A 21180-nucleotide genomic window follows, 5' to 3' on the forward strand; every position below is an offset into this window, starting at 1 on the left:
CTCCGTTGGACTGGAAGAGGCCCGTGATCAGTGCCGGAAACCCTAGGGCCCTATTGGACTTATCTGGGTCTAGAGGGTGCCTAGTAGGCACCATACCTGAAAACAAATAAATGGCGCCAGCAATCACCTGGGCCACGTGGGCGCTCATCCGTGTCAGGATGGCATACACCAACTGGCACTTAGGCAAAGGGAGGTCGGAGTTGTGATAGCAAGGAAAGACATTGCTCAGCAGCAGTGTCATCCATGTCTGGGTCAAAGTGGTTATGCTGGTGCGCATGATCTGCACCCGCCTCTCTGCAGCGGTCCAGGCGAAATCCTGCCCCAATATGCACAACAACTGGGCAATGGCTTCCTCATCGAAACTGTCGGCCCTGTTCCTCCTCTGGCTGAACTCACACTGCTGGCCTTCCTCCAAAACTAGCGGATCGCCCAGGAACTGGCTGAGGGCATCTGCGTCAAAGGGAATCCACTGACCCCTCACCCACGAGCGCATGTCCCAAACTCCCTCCTCCGTGGGTCAGGCATTAGCATAGAATTCTAGGACTATCTCGGGGTCAAACTTGGCCATGGGAGTCACTAGCAGTGTCCAACGTCTACGAGCTATCTCCTCCTGAAAGTCTGTATACTCATCCTCCCTGAGCTGGACACGCCTCTCCCTGTGGAACGACCATCCCCTGATGGCCTCGAAGCGGTGTTGGTGCTCGGCACTCCAGAAACAATGACTATCAAACTCTGGGGCGGCACTGGATCCTTCTCCTGTGGCGTCTCTTCTAGACCTCTTAGTGGAGAGTTTCTTAAGAGCCATTTCTTGCAAAAAAATTTGGGAAGTTAGTTCAAGAAACTTAATCAAAATGAAAGCCAGATCAAGCCAACTAGCGTACCCCCCCCCCTTTTCAACAAAACGCGAATATCCACACGAATTTTGAAAGGAACACTTATGCGTCAACCCGCGGGTTCTCCTAGGATATTCATACATTTATACCTATCTTTCCCTCGGTGAATGACATCCTATGAGATGCACCTACTTTCGTTTGCAAAGAAAATCCTTATGCCATATGTCAAACTATCCATACATATTTTGCAAGGCATTTTGCTACCTACCTACTCCATTTTGAATGGCATTTTTGCTATATGTTTACATTTCATTCACATATATGTTCATACACTTGAGAGGAAAATTTATTCTATACATATATTCACACATATTTACATTCATTTGAAGAACAATTTCATGTTGCACATTCATTGGAAAAGCAATTTTTGTACTACTCATTCACATTTTGAAAGGCTATTTCATGTCATGTATTACTATTTTGAGAAGCATTTTCGTGCCATTTTTAGCATATATGCACATTTGCAAAGCATTCGGCTACCTATTCAACATACATATGTACATGGTGAACGAAATTTTCACACCATCTAGGCACAAAGAAATCATCACGGTGCAGCCCAAACCAAGTGCTGGCCTAAAGGGGAAACCTCACCAACATGCTCTCACTTTCATGCCTTCTTGCATTTCAAAAATCAAAGGCTTGGGTCCCTAGGCCTAAGTCATGTTTTGGCATTTATCCTAACTTCTGCAAGCTGTCCCCACATCCAAAAAAGGCACTCATACATGCACAAACCCAATCTATAAGTACTATTCAATAACTTATGCGCAAACACCATTGAGGCATTTCACCGACCACTTGGTGGGCGCAATTTTGGGTACCAACAACAAGGGGATAGGGGCAATGTGGCTTGCCCCATTATTTCAGAACACAACCTAGGTCTAAGGCCATCCCCTACAACCCCCCAATTCAAAGAATCAAAGCATAAATTTGCCCCAAATTGTCTCACCAAAATGGTCAAATCATGAACAATTTAGAGCATAAAAAGGCATCAATGGAAAGCTAGAAACCAAAGGATAGTGCACTTACTTGTATAGGGTGGCAAGGACACTAAAATAGAAGCAAAAAAGTACACAACGGTGGCCTAGGGTCAGCAAAAACCAGAATCCTGTGAGTGCTTGCGTTCTTAAGTGAGGGGGAGAAGTTCCTTGGGTGAAAATGCACTCCCCCTTTCTTTTTTAAACCATTTCGTGCAGGGGATGCTCGCCCAGGCGAGCTAACCCTGCATTTTTTTTTTTAAAAAAAAACAAAGGTACGCGCTCTCTTTGGGTCAGTGTTCGCTTACTCGAAGCCCCTAGGGTAAATTAGGCATCTGACCATTACCTTAAAGAAACAACAACAATAATAAGTAGGAATTTAAAGGATACTAGGATGCCTCCCAACAGCGCTTCTCGCTTGTCCGGAGATGGACGTGGGACGACGATCCGTTGATCATGGGCCTAGCCTCCACTCGTGCCCGTCCCTAAGTACCTGAAAGCAGGAAATGGCATTGCGCAGCAAATCGTAGTCGCGTTACCGCTTACCTCGATTCGTCTCTGTCTTTGGATTTGGCTCGGTATTTGACTATTGCTTAAAACGATCCTGCCCCTGTCACAAGATAACAAGTATGCATGTGTATGCGTATACATGTGCATTTTCAAATGTAATAATCTTTTAGTAAAATCTTGTTGGGTTCAGCTTCAATTAAGCGCTTGGGGCATCCCACGGACTGAGCGAAAAGGCTCATGTCATTAAATACTACGCATTTTTTAAAGCACAAAGCGAGGATCGGAACCTCAACCCTACGTTCTTTTAAAAGACTGTGATGAGAAAATTACAGAGGACAGGAATCCCTAGGGGAAACCAAGAAGAGCACACAAAAATAAAAACATGCAGCGACTTCCTCAATAGCCCCAGATCTTAAGCGTAGTATTGCTTGACAACGTCGGAGTTCACGGGTGAAGGTAGCTCCTCGTCATCCATGTTGGAAACGTGCCTGGGCCCACTCCGATTCCTTTAATCTGTACTTCGCCAAGATTCTTAATGATGGGACTTCCACCTCAAACGATAGCACAACCTCCATTCCATATACCAACGAGAACGGTGTTGCCCCAGTTGACGTGCACACTGAGGTTTGATAACCATGTAACGCGGATATAAACGCCCGTGCCAATCCTTGTATGACACGATCATCTCATGGATAATCTTCTTGATATTCTTATTGGTTGCCTCCACCGCTCCGTTCATCTTTGGTCTACAGGGTGTGGAATTGTGATGTTGGATCTTAAACTCCTCGCACATTTCCCCCATCATTTTGTTATTCAAGTTGGTGCCATTGTCCGTGATGATCTTCCTCGGCAAACCATAGCGGCAGATAATCTCCCTCTTAACGAACCTGACCACCACACTCCTGGTGACGCTAGCGTACGACGCGGCTTCGACCCACTTAGTGAAGTAATCGATCACCACTAGGATGAAACGGTGTCCGTTCGCAGCTTTGGGCTCTATGGCCCCAATCACATCTATTCCCCACATGGAAAACGGCCACGGTGTGGCCAAAACATTCAGAGGCAAGGGCAGAGCGTTGACATTGTCTGCAAAAGTCTGGCATTTGTGACACTTCCTCACATGGAGACAACAATCGCTCTCCATGGTGAGCCAATAGTAACCCGCCCTTAAGATTTTCCTAGCCATGGCGTGCCCGTTAGCGTGCGTACCAAAAGAGCCCTCATGGAACTCCCCCAGCATGCTCTCAGCTTCCTTAGCATTCACATAGCATAGCAGAACCATGTCATGGTTTCTCTTGTATAGTATGCTTCCACTCACGAAGAAGCCAGTCACCAATTTGCTCAATGTCCTCTTGTCATTGTCGGAAGCCTTCAGTGGGTACTCTTTGCTTTCAACGAATCGCTTGATATCGAAATACCAAGGCTTACTATCCCGCTCTTCTTCCACCAGACAACAATGTGCGAGTCTGCCACGACACTTGAACTCAATGTACGGTAGGTCTCCGTGTGGTGTTAGCTGGAACATGGACGCTAAAGTGGCAAGCGCATCCGCCATTTAATTTTCTTCTCGGGGAACGTGATGGAAGGAGATCTCGTCAAAGAAACCAGCCAATTCCTTGATATAGGAATGGTAGGGTATCGCTTGTGGTCTCTAGTTTCCCATTCCCCTCTCAGCTGGTGAATCACCAGCGCCAAGTCTCCGTACACCTTGAGTAGCTTGACGTTGAAGTCAATTGCTGCCTAGACGGCCAGAGCGCATGCTTCATATTCAGCCATGTTATTGGTGCAGTCGAACCCCAACCTGGCTGTGAAAAGTATACATTGATTGCCTGGAGAGACCAATGCTGCCCCAACGCCATGGCCTAGAACGTTTGACGCTCCATCAAACCACACGATCCACTTGTCCCTGTCCTCGTCTAGTTTTCCCTCAAACAAGGTCATGATGTCCTCATCCAGGAACTCGGGATGCATGGGTTGATAGTCGTTGAGAGGCTGTTGAGCCAAATAATCTTCCAAGGCGCTTCCTTTTATCGCCTTTTGGGTGACATAGACTATATCGAACTCGGATAGCAAAACCTGCCACCGGGCGATCCGCCCTGTCAGAGCAGGCTTCTCAAAGATGTACTTGACCGGATCCATCTTGGATATCAGCCAGGTGGTATGGCTCAGCATGTACTGTCTTAGATGGTGGGACGCCCAGACTAAAGCACAACACGTTCTTTCCAGTAGGGAATAATTCATCTCACAGGCCGTGAACTTCTTACTCAAGTAGTAGACGACACGCTCTCTTTTCCCGGACTCGTCATGTTGCCCCAGCATTCACCCCATTGACTCATCCAAAATCGTCATATACAAGATGAGAGGTCTTCTAGGCACCGACGGCATAAGCACGGGAAGGTTCATGAGGCACTGTTTGATCCTTCCAAATGCCTCTTGACAGTCCTCATTCCAACGGATGGATTGGTTCTTGCGTAAGAGCTTGAACAACGGCTCACAGATAGCGGTGAGCTATGATATGAATCTGGCAATGTAGTTCAAATGCCCCAAGAAACCTCAGACCCGTTTCTCGGTACGTGGTTCCGGCATTTCAAGGATGGCTTTCACATTTTCGGGGTCCACCTCTATCCCTTTCTGGCTTACGATGAAACCCAGTAATTTCCCTGATTTGACCCCGAAGGTGCACTTAGCGGGGTTTAACCTCAATCGATACTTCCTAAGCCTTTCGAACAACTTCCACAAGTTGACAAGGTGTTCCTCCTCGGTTTTAGACTTGGTGATCATGTCATCTACATAGACCTCGATTTCTCGGTGCATCATGTCGTGGAACAAAGCCACCATAGCCCGTTGATAGGTTGCCCCGACGTTCTTGAGCCCAAAGGACATCACTTTATAGCAGCACGTCCCCCACAGGGTGACGAAAGTAGTCTTTTCCATATCCTCTGGTGCCATTTTTATCTGATTGTAGCCAGAGAACCCGTCCATGTAGGAAAACAGAGCAAAATTAGCCGTATTATCCACGAGGATATCGATGTGCAGCAGAGGGAAATTGTCTTTGGGACTGGCTCGATTTAGGTCCCGATAATCCACGCACATTCGTACCTTACCATCCTTCTTAGGGATTGGTACAATGTTGGCAACCCATTCCGGGTATCGAGCGACAGCCAGAAAGCCAGCGTCAAATTGTTTCTTTACCTCTTCTTTTATTTTTAAGGACGTCTCGGGCTTCATCCTCCTCAGCTTTTGTTTTACCGGGGAACACTCAGGATTTAGAGGTAATCTGTGTTGTACGATGTCAGAACTTAAACTGGGCGTATCTTGGTATGACCAGGCGAAGATGTCTTGGTAGTTTTTTAGCAGGGCCATTAATTCTTCACAGACGGGTGCGGTCATACCCGTGCCTATCTTTACTTCCTTTTTCCCACTGCTGGTTCCTAAGTCTACTAGTTCTGTCTCTTCTTGATGAGGCCTCATCTCTCGGTCCTCCTGAGTGATTATCCTCTCCAGCTCCGGGGGAAGCCCCACATCCTCGTCCTCTTCACTCTCCATCTGACCCGCTTCTTGCTCGAAATTGATGGTTGGGTCCCGGGTATTAGTACCTCGATGGACTCATCGTCAGATTTGGTGTTTTTAAGCGTAAAGAAATAAATATGCAAATGAATGAGAATGAGAAGAGGCGCAGAAACAGATGAAGAAAGATCTTTATATTATAAATTCAAGAACCAAAAGACATAAAGCCTTAACAAAAGGAAACTCTAAAGTCTAGGCCCAACCGTAGAGTTTTAAAGCTACAAAGGGTTACATTATGCTTGTGGCGTAAACGTCTGGGCGCTCCTCCACTCGCCAATTTCCTAGTCGGAAACCAGGAGGACATGGCCGTACCAAATCTGATCTCCTCAGGGAGTCATCCTCGCATATCGCGGCGACTTGGTCTTTGTGTCTTAAATCCGCAGTTATAAAGCTTCTACTGATGTGGCAGGGCAGGGCCCCTTCGGCTTGTTGTCCCAACCACGAGCCTAGGCGTCTGTTCTTCCTTTCCGAGATACTTTTCCTTATGTAAGCTTGCATAGGTTTATAGCCTAACCCAAACTTCCCGTGATTTCCTTTGGTGCTCACCAGGCTGGTTCTGCCGCCATTGTTCTTGCCCAAACCCATTCTGGGCTCGTAGCCGTATCCCAACATCACCCAAGCCACCATCATTGCCGTATCAGACAGGCAAGGCTGGCAAGAGAGGGAATCTACGGAGGCAATGTTTACTACCTCAAAAGATTGGAAAGCCGTTTCCAATGACTCCTCTGCGGCTTCCACATATGGCATAGAGGAAGGGCATCTTACCAAGACATCTTCCTCACCCAATACTATGACCAAATGCCCCTCCACTACGAACTTCAACTTTTGGTGGAGTGTAGAGGGAACGACTCCCACTGAGTGGATCCACGGGCGCCCTAAAAGACAGCTGTAAGCCGGGTTAATATCCATCACTTGGAACGTAACCTGGCAGGTATGAGGCCCTATCTGTACGGGGAGGTCGATTTCTCCCCTCACCTCTCGGCGGATGCCGTCGAAGGCACGGACCACCATGGAACTTGGCCTTAGATGGGAAGCGTTAAACGGAAATTTTTCCAACGTGCTTTTGGGCATCACGTTCAAACTGGAGCCATTATCAATGAGTACTTTGGCCATGACGTGGTCCATGCATTTGACTCACACATGCAAAGCCCTGTTATGTCCTCTCCCCTCGGTAGGGATTTCCTCTTCAGCGAAGGCGAGGTAGTTGTTGGCTGTGATGTTATTGACGAGTCCTCCAAAGCCTTCTACGGAGATGTCTTGGGCTACATGAGCTTCATTCAAGACTTTTAATAGCAAAGCTCGATGAGGCTCAGAGCTCATGAGCAGTTCCAAAAGAGAGACTCTAGCCGGGGTTTTGTTGAGTTGCTCAATGACCTTGAACTCGCCTTGTTGAATAATGCGGAAGAACTCGCCGGCTTCCTCAAGCGATACCTCTTTCTTGTCACAGCCATCTCTTCCCTCGGAAAGACCTTTCATCGGAATATCCCCATCCGGAGCGGGGATCACTTTGACATTTTGTCCTTCCGTCATTTTTGCCTTCCCTTTAGCGTTTGCGGGCTGTGTTGGGAGGTCAGAGGGTGCGAATACGCGACCGCTGCGGGTCATGCCGCTCAGCCCCGTGATATTGGTTACCTTGGCCGATAGAGAGCTGATGTCGGTGGCTCATTCCTTCCTTTCGCTTGGAGGCGCGTACCTCCACGGAACTGCGTGGCTGTTTTTGTATGGAAATGGAATAGGCCTAACTACCGAGGGGTGTTGGGTCGTTTGGGGAGCTGCGTCCCTGGTGAAATGTATCACCAAAGGTTTAGGCTTTCTAAGACTTTCCTCATCTGCCGATTGCATGCATATATGCTGCTCTTCACCCCCTCATCGCCGACTTCTAGCTGGCCTTGGTCCATCATTTGTTGTAACAGGTCTCCTACTGCTAAACATGCTTCCATGTTATGTGGCGCGCCGGGATGCATCAAACAGAAATCTTTCTCGTGCCCCCCGCGGGGAATTATGCTCCATTTTTGTAGGACCTCGTAGATAAACCTTTTGGGGTTCGTCATGTCCTTTAAAAGTTTAGACCTGCGCGGCCTACCCGACTCGACGGCATTAACCGCTCCCCCTCCATGATTGGCAAGCGGGTTTGTCTTTACGTTGGGCCGATCCTCTTGAAACGTCAACCATCCGGCTTCTATCAAACTTTGGACCTTGCGTTTGAAGGCCATGCACTGTTCGATTGAGTGGCCCGGGGTTCTCCCATGGTACGCGCAAGTTGCGTTAGGGTTATACCACTTTGGGAAAGGAGGCTGGTGGATCCTTCCAAGAGATATCACAACCATCTGGTTGGCGACGATGGATGGCAAGAGGTCTTCGTACGTCATTGGGAGTAGGGTGAATTCTTGAGTTGACCTCGGGGGAAAGTTTCTTATCGCGTTGGAACCGACGCCAAAGTGGGCATTGCCGGCCGAGCGAGTTGGGGCTGGAGTCAGAGCTTGGGGGGCCTCCCTATGGACGGGCGCGGGTGCCCTAGGTTGTATGGGTGCTGAGTTAGAGGAGTCCCCGACGCAAGCTGAGAAGCTCGGGTGATGTTGTGCATATTGATGGGTACTGTGGGAGATCTGTGATGGCTTGACCCATGCAAGCGTTGAAGTGACGGCGTGGGTATCTCCTTCCTTCCTTTTTTCCCCAGTTGCTCCAATCCTCCTAGCGTTGGTACCTGTGGAGGAGACATAATCGAACTTCCCTCTCTTCAAGCCCACTTCGATCCTTTCCCCGGCGAATACCAAGTCTGCGAAGCTGGAGGGCATGTAGCCCACTAATTTCTCATAGTAAAACACAGGCAAGGTGTCTACCATCATGGTAATCATTTCCCTTTCGACCATGGGAGGGGCTACTTGCGCTGCCAGGTCCCTCCAACGCTGAGCGTACTCTTTAAAGGACTCGCTTTCCCTTTTAACCATGTTCTGCAGTTGAGTCCGATCGGAAGCCATATCAGAGTTGTACTGATACTGCCTAAGGAAGGCGGTAATCAGATCCTTCCAAGTGCGGATGCAGGAAGCTTCTAGATTAGTGTACTAGATGACCACGACCCCAGCCAAGCTATCTTGGAAGAAGTGCATCAACAACTTTTCATCCCTGGAATGCGCCCCCATCTTGTGACAATACATTTTGAGATGGTTCTTAGGACAAGTTGTCCCTTTGTACCTATCGAAATCAGGTACCTTGAATTTTGGGGAGATGACGACGTCCGGTACTAAGCAAAGATCAGTCATTTCCGTGAACAGATAGTCGCCAAAGCCTTCAACAGCTCTCAATCTCTCTTCCATGAGATCGAGTTTCCTCTTTTCTTCTGCTGCCAAGGGTGGCCTTCCTGCGGACAAAAATATTGGCTGTGCTGGGGGGTTTTGAGGTTATCCCGTGAGGTTGGGCTGAGGTAGTGCGTTGGGTGCCGGCCCCTCGGCGGGGAACGAGGAGTAGGAATCGATGTCTCCTTGGGCATGCTCTCGACGATCCTCGTGGACCTCATCCGACTGTCGAGCAGGCCCCCCTTCAAGGATGGGGGGGACATGACCCGCGTCATCACGTATGACTGGTGGTGTGTAATTAGGTGGTAATCCATAGGGGTAAGCCACTCGGTTGTATCCTGGATGGGGGTTGCTGATGTGCCCCAGTGTGCTTCTTTCTCATCCTACCATGTTTGGGATAGGGTGGTGCGCGGTAGCTGGGAGAGTTGGGTCTGCTTCGGCAGCCGAATTAACAGCGGCGGCGGTGGCCGTGTTATTCTCCATTAGTTGCCTCATTCCTAGCATGGCATCCATCATGGAAGCCATTTGCTCTTTCAAAGCTGACATGTCGACTTTCATCTGTTCCTGTACTTCCTCTTGGCCACCCATCGTCCTAGATTTGGATCTGGTGCGATAGGGATGCCTTGGGGCGCGTTTAGTTATGGCATTTTTCCTAAAAAACCAAACGTGAGGAGTACGAAAAAAATGAATGTATGCTAGAGATAAAATGTGGGAGTGATTTGATTCGCACTGATTTTGGAGTAAGAATGCGGGATAAACTCATTTTATTCAGAAAGTTATAACTAGTCAAGATCTGAGTGACAATACAAACTTCCTAGTGGTTCCTAATTATATGGGCCATTAAGTCTATCATATGCTGACAATAGCTGAGGAGTCCGTGGATCTCCTCGGGGGCGGAGTAGGCGTCCGCCATTGCTTTGGACTTGGCCAGTAATCGGGGAAGTTCTTGACTCCCGTTCAAAGTAAGAGCAAATTGGTCCATCCACATCGTTGCCTCTTGATGTAACGAGTCAATCACCCTTCCTCTAGCCTCCTTTTCCACGTACACTCGAGCATATTCGTCCGCCACTTTGTGCTCGTGGGCCGTGGCTATATTTAATTCTTCTTGGTATTTGCTGATGATGGCTAACATGTTGGTCTCGGTCTCACATAACCGCTGAGACAAGCTTCTGTTGGACCTTAGGCAAATCCTCAATTCATCTTTCAAGATCAAACTGTCTACTCGTGTTTGGTCCCTTTTCTCTCTCCAAAGCTTAAGCTCGCTGTTACTGCCCCACAAAGCCCCTCGGAATTTGTTTCGGTCATGTTCTTCCCTACAGGCCCTTTTGGTCTCTTGTTCCAAGGCCTTGGTGGTGGCTATATTTATGTCTCTCAGTTTGACATTCTCCTTTCGGATCCTAAGAGCTGTTGATTTGAACTTTTCTTTGACAGTTTGGGCTTTCTCGAGTTCTGTCCTGAGGGCCTGCACCTCTTCGTCCTCCTCCGGAGCTTCAACTTCCACCCCCTTAGTGGTTCTCAAATTCGGGAGCCAATCCAGACCTTGCATGTAGGCTTTCAACCACCTATGGTAGCCACCAATGGGCCCGTTGCTACTGCCTCTGAATTCCTTGTCCTTCTTTTGCACCATCTCCCATGCCTTGCGGACCTTCTGAAGTGCCTCCGCGTTGGTGCTATTGAAACCTCGTGCAATAATAGGTGTGAGGTCTTCCTCTAGTGGTGCCCCTCTCATAGGGTAGCCAACTTGTCTTATAGCTAGGACATGATTGTAATTGATGCAACCCCTTGTCCCCATCTGTGGAGACCTCTGGCATGGTTAGGTCCCAGATCTTACCGTAAGCTTTGTGAAAGGCTTGTTGATGGAGCTGACCCATCAACTGCCCTAACTCTTTCATACTGGTGACTCCTAGGCTCTTGACCTTGACTTGATAGAACCTCTTTTTAAGCAAAGGCGCCTGACTCGATCCCATGTTTTACTAAAGTGAAACAAAACCCAGTGCGAATCAAGACTTTGACATCTATCATGGGTGGAATGGATGAATGAATGAAGAAATGCATATGACACAGATGCATTTTATGAATATGGGAGCCCGGGAAATTGTCCCCTTCTTAGATACAACGTTCGGGTAGCATGGCGCCCGACGTATGCATTTAAGAATGCGACACGGACCCTCCGTCGGTTCGACAAAGTGAGGGGATCAAGACGCAATTCGTGCATGATGCAGATGCACAAAGGCACAACATGGGGATGTACATAGTATGACAATATCCACAAATAATCATACAGCAAAGGCGTACATGACATTTAGGACTACATGCATGGCAGTGTTTAAAAAGGCACGCAGCGTGTTTGCTTCGTGCCCCTACTTTAGGGACCTACACGGGAGGAACTAAAAGGCTTTTAGTGATAATTCCCAAGGTGGTCATATCTCTCTTGATGGTTTCTAGAGGTATCATCCCCTTCGAAAAACATATTGCAACAGTAGGGACTACCAGCAACAATATGTTATCAAAGAGAAAAACTCTAGATGAGGGTTCACTGTTATCAAGCAAGTCAGAGATCTAGCATGACCACAGATTCAACTCCACTCCTTATGTTCCCATGGACCCGGGTATAGGGCCCCCCCATTTCAACTCACTGTGTGTGCAAATAGTGTTGGTGTTTGTGTGCATCCAATGAATAAATATTTATCTCATGCATACCTTTCAAAAACACACTAAAAGCATAAAAGAGTTTACATATACAAGAACATAAGGAAAAGGATAAAGAAAAAATAACAAAGGAGAAGTCATGGTAAAGAATGCACACTGATTGATTGGCCTAACTCTCTAAAAATAGTCCCCAGTGGAGTCGCCAACTGTCGCAACCTACCCTTCAGTGGGAAGGCGACGCGAGACTCACGGGTGCGTCTTCCAAGAAAGGAAAATGCGAGGAGTCACCACCAACGTTTATTCGAGGAAAACATTGGAAAAATCGGAAAAGACGTGGTCTACGAACTTTAAGTGTGAAAGGTTAGGGAGTTGTATTTACGCACGGGGAAGGTATTAGCACCCCACGCGTCCATCACGAGGGACGACAGCCTTTAATCAAGTGTGCAAGTATGACTTCAATTTGTTTTATTTTCCCTTTTACGTTTTTATGTCTTTTTAAGCCTTTTTTGTATTTTTATCTTTTTGTGGTCGACAAGGGTGTTTCCCTTGCTCCTACGTATTCCTCAATTGTGATAAGAAAATCAGACCTACGTAGTTCTTTGAGAACTAAACGTTGTTTAAGTTATTTTTATCTTTTTTTGCAAGATATATTGTGACCAAACAAAAAGTCGTTTAAGGCGTTGGACCATTTAAGCGATCTTTTGATTCTTTTAAAAGGAGAGAAAACATTAAGGCATTGGACCATTAATGATCTCTTGGTTTTTTGAAAGTAGTGACAAAGTTATGTGTTGACTTTAGGCTTTCGAAAGTCCACGTTTAACCAATAAAAGCAAAGAGGACCATTTAAGGCGTTGGACCTTAAAATGGTTTCTAGGTGATTTTTATGGACAAAGCTTGATTTGTGAGTCTTAGTTTCACTTTGGTTATTAATCAATTCAATTAAGAAAAATCCCAAAGAAAAGCGTCCGATTGAATTTTTTTTATTATTTTATTCAAAGATATTTTTGGTTATTTTATTATTATTTTGCCTCTTTTGGTTTTAAACGTGGTTACGATGTGAAAGATTGGTTGGATTTTATTCTAACACAGATTAAACGATATTACAACTCAAATGATCGTTGGAAATTCATTTTATTATTGATTAGGCGAGAAAACGACTTAAGTAAATGGTTAAAGCACGTCAAAAGGGGATACGGAAAGCAAACGAAATAAAAATAAAAGCACGTGAAACAAGTCGGGACCACTAGGGGTACATAGAATGAATTTAAAGGTTCGATTTCGGGAACTTACCGGTTGAAGACCGAAGAACGACGAAGAACGATGAAGAACAGTGGATAATCTTCACGAAATTGCTCACGGAAACGTCTTGGAAGCATTACGGAAGCGCCTCGGCTTGAATTTTCTTCACGGAAACAATTTTTCTCACTAATTTCAAGAGAATCCTAAATACCAGAAGGGCTAAACGAAATTACTTTGCCGCCCAGCTCGCCCAGGCGAGCTGGGTTGCTTCCACTAGAAGGCACCGCCTTCTGTTGGAACACCCTAGAAGGCCCAAGTGGGCTTGGTTGCTATTTGTGCATCCCTTTTTACTAAATACACTCCCCCTTTTGCCTTTTATGCTGATTCTTTTTCCGTAACGTTGCAGAACTTTACGGATTACGTAAAGACACTTATTTTTTTTCCGTAACGTTGCAGAACTTTACGGATTCATGCAATAATCCCCTTTTTTGACCTCTGGAATGTTACGGAACTTTACGGATTGCACGACAATGCTCCCTTTCGACTTCTGAATTGTCGCGGAACTTCACGGATTACCTAACAATGGGTGTTAAGTACCTCAAAGCGGTCAAGCAAAGGTTGCAGGCCATCAAACAATGGTCCTCAGATGAAATTAGGGTATGACACTTATCCTTGTTGATTTGGCTGACCTTTCGCATGAATTGTAGTTGGGTCAGGGATAAGTGTCCATGCATCATCAAAAGGAGGAATTGTCGCTTCATTCCCAAGAGGCCACCACTGTGCGGAGTATGCTTTTAAGATGTGCTCATTCGTGTAAACAACATCTATATATTGGTAGTAGTACATGCTCACGTAACCACAAGCTGCAATAATGTGTGAACATGGATAGTGAAGCACAGAATACCTTCCGCATTGACAATAATGGTCATTCAAGTTAACTGCCCACTTTTGTCCGCCACGTTGTGTTATAGGATTGAAGCTCTCCTCTACTTCAAACCTTGTCGAGTGGATATCATACACGCAAACGATGTGCGAACAAGCTTATTCTTGATTTTTTCTAAGTTCTTTAACTAGCTTAGAACAATATACTTGTCCTTCATTTAATTGTCTTTGGGCTTGGCGACCACGATCAACAAAGTACTTTTGGCACCTACTATATGTTGACTTGACCAACGCTGTTATCGGTATGCTGCGACAATCCTTCAACACCTTATTCACACATTTTGAGAGGTTGGTTGTCATGTGACCATATCTTCGTCCAGATGTATCGTAAGCCATGCTCCATTTTTCCTTTGAAATGCGATCAATCCATGTTGCTATGGCTGGACTCAATTGACGAAATTTTTCTAAGTTTTGATCAAACACATGCTTGCAAAGAGTGTACGCTGCATCAAATTTGTTACCATCAAAATTTGTAGGTAGATATGAAACTTAAATTAACTTCATGTATAAAATAAACCTTACCCAATTTCTTAAACATCTCTTTTGTTTCGCGTTGTTGAATTTGCGATTGAAATTGCTCGCTATGTGTCGGACGTAGTACACATGATAACCGTGGGGAGGTTGCCAACCAAGTGCTTCGTTAGCGACAACAGACTTTATACTCGCGTAACGATCAGATATTAGAAAATTTTCATTCTTATCTGTGACGTGTTCACGCAAGTGGGCCAAAAACCATGATCATGCTGTTAACGTTTCACCTTCGACCACAACGAATGCTAGAGGAAGAACACCACCATTTCCATCTTGTGATGTGGCCATTAACAGGGTCCCACGGTATTTCCTGTATAAATGTGTGTCGTCAACTTGTATGATTGGCTTACAGTACTTAAAAGCCTTTTTACATTGACCAAATGTCCAAAATACTCTATGAAACTGACGATGTTCGCGACTCACCCTATTACCAACAATAAAATCGTCATGTAGTATTTGAAAATAAGAGGCAGGAGAATTTTGCATGTGTGTTAGCCATGACGAAAGTTTCGCATATGACTCTTCCCAATCGCCATATTCAATTGCAATCGCCTTTTGTTTCGCCATCCATGCTTTTCTATATGAAACCTTATAGGAAAATTCACTATTTATCCTTTCTTGAATCAAAGAAATTTTTATTGATGGATCTTCTCTGATCATGCTTGTAATTCAAATAATAAATTAAAATAACAAATTCAAATAACAAATAACACAAAAGTAGGATAATATGAACATAAAAAACGTACCTACTACGCAAGTCACAATTAAATTTGAATCAAGCTTCTCATGGTCTTGTGTCATACTCATATTTAGACATGTGTGCGGTCCACCCCATTGTGTCACTTTCCATGCATAAGTTTTTTTAGATAAAATTGCCCTCATATAAAAAGGGCAAGGAGACTCTGCACTGTTGTTGGGGCAACAAACGATATATTTGTGCGATTCGGTTTCAGCAACCTTAAAACTTTGATGCACCTTCATCACATATTGTTTCAGTGCATTTTTGACCGCATCTTTACTGTAAAAATCCATGCGAACATATAATTCTTGTCCAACATTAAAAGTCGTTGGCATGTCCAAACCGCAAATGTCCTCGTCCGGATGACTCCAATTGACATTGTTATGATGCAAAGCATCATTCCAAAATGGATTTTGAATTCCTGGTACACCTAATAATTTAAAAAAAATCAGGTCAAAAAACTACTCGTATTTAGTTACCATTAAATACAGTTGTCATCAAAAGATAGATGTATTCAACTAATTTTTTATTTCATAAAATTTACCTTCTGTTGGGTGAACAATTGAAATTGGTTCAATGATGTTGGTGACTTCATCGTCTGTATCAGATATTCCATCAACACTATCATCTTCATTCAAAGACTCTTCAATGTATGAGTTAGACGCAAGATCATCATCTTCATTATCATGTAAATTGCTTATACTTCTTGGCAGTTTCGACTCATGATGAGATAGATTATGTCCACATGATAGAACAGAATTTGCAGAATGAAATATAGAACTACCAGCAACATCCTTTTCTACGTACAATTCTAGAACTGACATTTGTTGTTGTTGTTGAAAACTTTCGATCATAGTTTCAACATCTTCGTCATCACAAATTTGCAAGGCAACATATTTTCCTGAAACTAAAAATCTACAACTTATAGTATAAATAATTTCATTATTTTCTAACTTTACCTTATCTCCAAATTTTTTTCAAAGCATTGAAACTAATTTCGCGTTTAATCTGAATCGCCTTTTTACTGCCTTCGAATATTACACCGTCATTGTCTTCATATACTCTTCCGTTGAAATACAACACTGTAATAATTGAATTCATGATATACCTACATGAACAAAATTAAAAATAATTAATCATAACAATAGTAGTTTTAAAATAAATAAGTGTATTTGCTTGCTTCATCTACTAACTTAAACTTAAACTTAAACTACAGATTAAAATTTCATTCTAACTTAAAAAAACTAGAAGGAAATCAGGTAAATATTTGTAAGGCCTAAAAAACCATCAACAAAGGCTTGAAAATAATTAAACATAATTAAAATAACTTCAAAGTAAAAAACCTAATTACAAAAATTAATACGCTTAAACTTCACGTTCAAATTTTTTTTCTAAAAAAAACAATTATTACTTCAGTTAAATATTTTGTGAATGATAAAAATAAAAAAAATCTATTTGCTTGCTCTATTAAACTTAAACTAGACATTGATACTTCATTCTAACAAAAAAATTATTACTCTAATTAAATAATTCAAAAAAAATTCCTTAACTTACAAAACTGGAAGATTCACCTCTAAATATTTTTAAGTCAGAAATAACATCAACAAAAGCTTATAACCCGAAGGGTCACACGTCAAATTTCTAAGCCACAAAAACCATGAACAAAGACGCTTACAAATAATTACTCATAATAATTTTAAAATAAAAATTCTAATTCCAAAAATTACTACACTTAAACTTTACCTTTAATTTTTAGTCTAACAAAAAAAATTATTACTTCAACTAATATTTTGTCAATGATAAAAATAAAAAAAAATTATTTGCTTGCTCTATTAAACTTAAACTAGACATTCATACTTTATTCTAAAAAAAATTATTACTCTAATTAAATAATTTATGAAAAAATCCTCAACTTCAAAATCTGCAAGTATCACATATAAATATTCTTAAGGCTGAAATACCTTCAACAAAGGCTTATAAATGGAAGAGTTATACTTAAAAAAGTTTCAGACACAAAAACCTAATTCAAATTATTACTGGTAATAATTTTCAAATACAAAATCTAATTCAAAAAATTACTACACTTAAATTTTAGCTTCAAATTTGATTCTAACCACAAAATTTATTACTTCAAAATAAACAATTTGTAAATGATAAAAATTATTAAAAAAATTAGTTGAAACAGAATGAAATAATGCTTCTAAAAATTTGACTCAATAAAAATTCCTTCCTTAAAATAAATACAAAAAATCCTTACTTTCAATAAATAAATAGAACTTTGAAGATGGAATGAACAAACTTCAAACAAATACAAACTTCAAAGAAAACGTTTCTGCCTTTCTTTCTCTCTTCAGACCACTTTCTTTCTCGCTTCAAAATGTGAAATTTGAAGTTATACGATGCTCCTATTTAAACGAAAACTACACAAAGTCTGGCCATTAAAGCATGCATGTGACCAAGCCAAAATTACACGAAGTCGTCTGGCCATTTAACCATGCACTCTGCAAGCCACACTGTATGCATGTGACCCTTCTTGCACAGCTGCAACTCCTAGCTTGTAAATGGTTCAGCCCTAGCCTGCAAATGGTAGCCAGTAAATGGTTCAGCCTAGCCTGCAAATGGCTCACGAACAATGCCCTAGCCAGATGCACCTGTCTCGCAGGAAGCAATGGCGGGACTGCTTGATGGCAAGAAGCAATGGCGGGACACGTTCCACATTGGCAAGGCTTGTGCATGTCCCGCCATTGCTGTTGGTGGCTTGGGTAGTCTCGCAAGAAGCAATGGCGGGACACGTTCCACGTTGCCACGGCTTGTGCATGTCCCGCCATTGCTGTTGGCGGCTTGGGTACATGGAATCTTTCCCGCAATTGGTGTTGGCGGCACCCTCGCCTCGCAGCCACGTCACCACCCTTCTCGCCAGTGGTGATGGCGGCATTAATGGTCTCACCATTACTTCCGGCGGCACCCCTACAAAAATAGACCCCCTCCGTTAATACTTTCAGAAGGGACCCTGTTTGGTAAATAGTTTCTAATAGGGTCCCTCTATGATAAATTTGCCTCGTTTTGTCTTCTCCTTATGCCAATTCCACAATTTCTTTAATTTACCAGTGTCATCTTAAAGAACTTACCTTATAGTTAAATCATATTAATAAATTAATTAAGTGGCATGATAAATTAGTCTAACAATATTATTAAATATTTGTGTAAAATATTTTAAACTATTCATATACATAGATTAAACTCTATTTTTAAATTCTTTAAAGAGTTTATTTCCTTTTATGGAAACACACACTACATGCTATATATGGCTCATTATATTCAATCCATTGAATTTGGATCATATTTGAAATGAAATACGTTAGGAAAATTCAGTCAGTGCTCGTGTAATAAATTACTTTTTTTTATTAATATGCATTGTATCTATGGCTTTAAACTTGATTATTGTGGATTAAGTTTGCTGATAAGTGTTAAGTTTATGGATATGTGTTTAGAAAAGATCTTATTTGTGGATTAAGTATCTTGTATGATAATTTTCACACATTAAAGAAATTAGTCTTTAGTTGTCGGTGAATAATAATTAATTTTCACACATTCATTCAACGTAATAAAGAGAAAACAAGTTTTTGGTTTGCGTCATATTCATATTGACTTGATCGAACTAACTACCTTATTGTTCAAAATGATTAATTTTTTGTGTGACTAAACTAAATGAATAAATAGAACACCTACAAAGACATTTTGACATTCAAATTAATATTAATCCCACTATAGTGTATATGATACAATGACATACCCATATTTATAAGTGTTGATCAGAGTGGGCTGGATTTCTATGTTTAAAGCTCATGGTCCTTATAAGAGAAATGATAGGGTGTTGCTAGGTGCACCCAGCATTATTGCTAATGCACCCAACATTTTTTTAAAATACCAAAACTGCTCCTGCATTTTTTTCGCAATAGTGATGGGTGTGTGTGAGGGTGGTCCGTAAATCGTACGGATCAAGTTGATCCGTAAGGTTGATACAAATCAAGTTCATCCGTAAGGTTGATACAGATCAAGTTGATCCGTATATTGATATTAAGCAGATGGATCAACTTGATCCGTAAGCCTTTTACGGAACAACACGGATATAATGATACATCAACTTGATCAATAAATTGAATCTCTTATTCTTAATCATATGGAATTTTGTGGCTTCAAGTGTGTCTCCAAAGGCCAAAACTCCTCAAATTTTTAATTTGATCTCCTAAAGCTCTTGCTTAATGTATGGAAATCTCAACTATATAACGATGCATCGCCCCAACTCCAATCAGTTGTAATTTCTTTTACTTTGAACTAAAAGGTTAAAAAAGAACATCTATCTTAGTAAAGTGTTACAGAAGGAGAAGAGACGAATTCAAAGTAATACCTTATAAAAGGTGGTTTAAATTGCAAGCGTGAAAAACTAAGTTTATTTTCTAACAGTTTAACCCCAATTTCAGGTGCATAATTAGAATTTCTTATGAAATTAGAAGCAAAATCACAAGAAAGTTGTGAGATTCAATTTTCCGGCATAGGTTTGTTGAAACAATCTTGATAGGAGCACGATTTTATGCAGTAGACACCAATAGCAAAGGTGTTAAATATCCCAAATAAGTGTCAACCATGATACCACTATACTTAATTGGTTTTGTATGCAGACATTTATCACTTGTAAACAAATTGACAAATAATAATATAGAGCATATTATGTTTGATCTAATTTTTATCAGTTGAATGATATTTCACATCCTACAAAATATAAACTAGTGGTGACGATGATAGTAGATAATGATAGACAAGTCAACCAATGATCGTGGCATATCATAACTAAGCATGCTTGTAAGGAAATAAACAAGTTTGAGATCACGTTCAACAAAGAAATCAAGAGGATAATGCAATCATACATATGAAAAGAATGCAAACAGAATGAATAAAAATCCAACCTTAATCTTTTGAGATATCCATAGGTCAACATATTAGTAAAGCTTATTTCTAGAAGCATTTTGTTTGCTCATGGACCGCACACTCTCAGAAACAAGTTCTTGTGTTGTTCCTTCGACAATCACATGGGTTAAATTGTTGCACATAATTATGCTAGCCTTAATTTATGAATATGCTATATTGTACCCAATTACCATGGTCAATTTTGTATATGTCAATCTAAAAAATGATGGTTAACCAATTAGTAAGTTTAATTAACAATCTTTATATGAAAAGTTAACAACATATGTCTAAAACTAAAATTTAAGTTACATATGAACCTAAAACATTAATAGCCTCAAAAAGTTATATATGAATTGAGTTCTCTACTGACATCATCATTCACACCATTTCTCTTAAAAAACTAAGACAAATATAAAAATTCGATCATGTTGAATATAAAGTTTCAAAATCATTTTTTCTTAAATCATGTGAGTATAACACATTGTCCAACATTCAATTTATGCACTTACACAACCTAAAAGGACATGTAGATTCTTAGACCAAACTAAAACTAGCAGTCCCAACAAATTAGGTGTTTAACAAAAATGAAGATGAAAAATTTGCGTCAAGTTAACACTTGACAACAATGTGATGTGAAGGATAAAATCCAAGCATAAAGAACTTGTTGACCATTGATCGCTAAGGATCCAACACTTAATTAATAAGACTTAGTAGTCCCAACAAACTAGGTGTTTAACAAATATGAAGATGAAAGTTTTTCATCAAGTTAACACTTAACAAACAATGTGATGTGAAGGATAAAATCCAAGCATTCAGAAAAAGCATTAAGAACTTGTTGACCATTGATCACTAGGGACCAAAAACATAAGTAATAAGAC

The sequence above is a fragment of the Glycine max genome, chromosome 3, assembly GCF_000004515.6.
Source record: "Glycine max cultivar Williams 82 chromosome 3, Glycine_max_v4.0, whole genome shotgun sequence".
Classification (NCBI taxonomy): domain Eukaryota; kingdom Viridiplantae; phylum Streptophyta; class Magnoliopsida; order Fabales; family Fabaceae; genus Glycine; species Glycine max.